Here is a 4355-nt window from a genome sequence, read left to right as displayed (position 1 = left end):
TAATTAGTAGGTTACCGTATTACATAAAGGAAAGAAAAATGTTACTCTACGAATTATATAAAACCTTAATAATGGGGACGAAACAGTTAACACCCGGGGTGTGTGGTTAGATTTTAACGACTTGTTGTATTGGAAAGCACAGAGGGAACACCAGAGATGGAAAATCTGCATTCCGAAAACTGTTGTGGACGAGTTAATTACTTATATTCATGAAGGTTACGGGCATTTCGGAATTCATAAATGTATTAAACATCTAATGAAGTATTATTATTTCAAAAATATGTCCCGTATTGTGAGAAGTATTATTAGGGCTTGTGAAACCTGTCAAAAGGTTAAGGTTAATAACAAATCCAAGCGTTATAAATTATATGCTGTAATTCCTCGAGGTTTGTGGGATCTACTATCATTAGATTTTTTCGGCCCTCTGCCTCGGAGTTCAGGAGGATTAACATATGTGTTTGTTGTAATGGAATGTTGGTCCAAACATGTGAAACTGTATACTTTGAAACGAGCGAATACAGCAAGCGTTATACGCTGCCTCACCCGAAATTACTTTGTTAACTGGGGCATTCCTAAACGACTTATGTCTGACAACGGTAGTGCCTTTATTAGTCAAAGATTTCAAGATATGATAAGACAATATGGAATCAAACATATCTTAATTTCGAAATATCACCCTCAAAGTAATTTAGTAGAAAGAGTCATGAAAGAATTAGGACGATTATGTAGAACTTATTGTGCACATAAACATACTCGGTGGGCCAAACTAATGCCTGAATTCGAAAAGATACTAAATGAATTGCCTCACCTAACGACGGGATTATCACCTATAGAAATTTTAGGCAAACGAATTATAGGTGAGCCTTTACTAGCTGCTTTACCTTGGCCACCAGTAAATGAGATACAACAATGTATTCCAGACGAAAAAGTTTGCGAACAGATTGTAAAAAATGCCGAACGGAGAATTAAAAGTTATAATCAACAGGCTGTAGAACCCTCATTTCAGGTAGGAGATCTTGTGTTAGTACGATCTCATCCTAAAAGTTCTAAGATCGATAAGGAATGTAGAAAATTCTTCTTTATCTTTGAAGGTCCATATGTTGTACATAAGATTGTACATCCCAAAGCATTACTTCTTATGGAACCTTCATCAGGTGCAATTAAAGGATTATATAGTGTTGATCAAATGAAACCCTTCATTCCTAAATAAGTTAATATTTAGTATATGTTACACACGGAAGAGCATTCATAGTTTATTCAGGTGAAGTTTTTCGTGATAGTTACGTATTATTTTAAAGAATGAAACAGAAAGCTTAAACAGGTGTTCTACAATAATCTACTGGTACTTCAAAAAGAGAAAGATAACCAAAAGGGGGATTTATGTGGAAGAAATTTTGCTCTTAGGTCAAAAGGAATTTTGCATATTTTAAATTTACTCGGATAGTAGGAACCAAAGGGGATGGTTAATAGTTTTAGGGACCATGGGCGTCCAGAGCTATATGGCTCACGAGAACATAGCAGAGTGCCTTTAATAGAGGTTTGTAATAGTGTTAATATAGAACACACCAAACGGGGCTCTCTCGCTTGTTTCTCCTAAATAAATTGCCATTACCCAACAAGGTGTCCGAAGGTAAAGAAAGCCGTGCCGAGATTCTAAAGAAAGTTTTGCTTGATTTCTTCTTGACCTCAGGCATAAATAAGGCATTAGGGAAGAGAATGACGTAAAGTAAATAGTACTATTAGATATTGTGAGAAACTTATTAGTAATATACATTCTTGAAAAGAATAACTCTAGTAAATAAATGAAACTATAACTAATCTATCACAATTTGAATGCTCTGTCCTAATGTACAACGTTAAAGAACGTACTAAATTAGTATTTATTAGCAACTATTAACTGAAGAGGAGCAATCTCCCTATATTCGGTTACGAATTACCACAATAGCACAATTAAGAGGAAATGATAAATAGTCACAACGATATCGTATTAAAAGGATTAAATCTATCTAATAGCAAGGACTCTAGGTTACGTAAAATGTGAGGAAAATGTATTAACAGTTAAATATTGTATATTGAAAAGTTTTAATTTCGGTTAAAACCTGACAAACTGAGCTTGTGGGTGGGGTATGTAGTGGGACGAAATTAAGCGTCACCCATCCACCAAAGTCAGCCCAGTTTGCAGGTGACTATAAGTTTAATTTAGTTTTGCTTATGTGTTTTCTTATTATTTATAATAGATGTGAATTATCTAAAAGTTTTGTATTTTTTTTATGTGTTTCATGTACGGAGAGATCGGCGCAACGAACGGGGACAGCATCTTCGTTGCCGCGACCAGAGAGGAAATTGCTGGCCGCTATACGTCGCGGGTCGACAGCCAAGGAGCAACAGAAGATCCTGGAACCGAGTTGTTGCGTCGTGTTTCTAAAAAATTAAAAATGAATTTTTATACTCTTTTTGTACAACAATGACATCAAATAGATCTTAGTCTTACTGAAAAGTTAGTCACTGTCTGTCAACGCTCAAGTTCACATCTGTATGTGTAGGAAGCTAATAAAATAGTGTATGCTATTAAAATTGAAACACGTGTCTTGAAGATTTATTTATGAAGAGTTATGTGAACGGATTAATAATATATTTTGACAAGATTATTGATTCAGACAGCGTTGGCCGAAACTTTGAGTCTAAAAAAAAGTTTATTTAATGTGTGATTCTGATATCGATTAGATCAAGATAACGTGTGTCGATATAATTTTCTGAGGAGAAACAAACGAAATTTAAATTGGGAAAAAGTTACGAAAACCAATTGGCCCAAGTGATGTAATTTTCTGCACACGACTCAACTGATGTTTTACAGTTTCGTTCAAGAACCATTCTATGACAATTTAAAAAGAATATGAATCATTTTTGAAGTGGGTTGTAACTGACGTAGGTGACGAAGTCTGCACATGGTCATATAACAAACGAAAACCTAATACGTCGTTACACCGCAACGGCCAGTGTAGGAGATCGCTCCCCACACCATGATGCCGGGTGTTGGCCCTGTGTGCCTCGGTCGTATGCAGTCCTGATTGTGGCGCTCACCTGCACGGCGCCAAACACGCATACGACCATCATTGGCACCAAGGCAGATGCGACTCTCATCGCTGAAGACGACACGTCTCCATTCGTCCCTCCATTCACGCCTGTCGCGACACCACTGGAGGCGGGCTGCACGATGTTGGGGCGTGAGCGGAAGACGGCCTAACGGTGTGCGGGACCGTAGCCCAGCTTCATGGAGACGGTTGCGAATGGTCCTCGCCGATACCCCAGGAGCAACAGTGTCCCTAATTTGCTGGGAAGTGGCGGTGCGGTCCCCTACGGCACTGCGTAGGATCCTACGGTCTTGGCGTGCATCCGTGCGTCGCTGCGGTCCGGTCCCAGGTCGACGGGCACGTGCACCTTCCGCCGACCACTGGCGACAACATCGATGTACTGTGGAGACCTCACGCCCCACGTGTTGAGCAATTCGGCGGTACGTCCACCAGGCCTCCCGCATGCCCACTATACGCCATCGCTCAAAGTCCGTCAAATGCACATACGGTTCACGTCCACGCTGTCGCGGCATGCTACCAGTGTTAAAGACTGCGATGGAGCTCCGTATGTCAAGGCAAACTGGCTGACACTGACGGCGGCGGTGCACAAATGCTGCGCAGCTAGCGCCATTCGACGGCCAACACCGCGGTTCCTGGTGTGTCCGCTGTGCCGTGCGTGTGATCATTGCTTGTACAGCCCTCTCGCAGTGTCCGGAGCAAGTATGGTGGGTCTGACACACCGGTGTCAATGTGTTCTTTTTTCCATTTCCAGGAGTGTAAAATAATGACTATGGCAAAAAATACACTGCTGAGACTTGAAATTTGCACGGCAACCGACAATTTACTGACTGTGACCCAGAAACCGTTGACAGGAGTCCACATTTTCGCTGCAATATGCAGTATCATGATAATGAGAAATAACACACCGATAAGAGGAAAAAAATGAAAAACTATAACTTTAGTGTGAGGGTTGAAGCTGATACTGTTGAAATAGTAGCGATCTATGTAATCGGTAGCAAGTTATCTGCCATTTTCAAAACGGGGATCTTATCAGTAAGTAAAGAGAGAGCACCAGTTTCATCACTGTAAAGATTTGAGGTCGTATCTGCCATGAGAATAAAGAAACAAATATTAGTAGAAGTGAGGAATAAAGAGAAATTGTTGAAAATTATTGACATAGTGGTACATTATCTGTGTATCAGTTTTATTATATGAAACTATTTGTTGGTACACGCCGGCCGGTGTGGCCGAGTGGTTCTAGGCGCTTCAGTCTGGAACCGCGCG

This window comes from Schistocerca piceifrons, chromosome 6, assembly GCF_021461385.2.
Source record: "Schistocerca piceifrons isolate TAMUIC-IGC-003096 chromosome 6, iqSchPice1.1, whole genome shotgun sequence".
Classification (NCBI taxonomy): Eukaryota; Metazoa; Arthropoda; class Insecta; order Orthoptera; family Acrididae; genus Schistocerca; species Schistocerca piceifrons.
Note: the sequence above shows the minus strand (reverse complement) of the source record.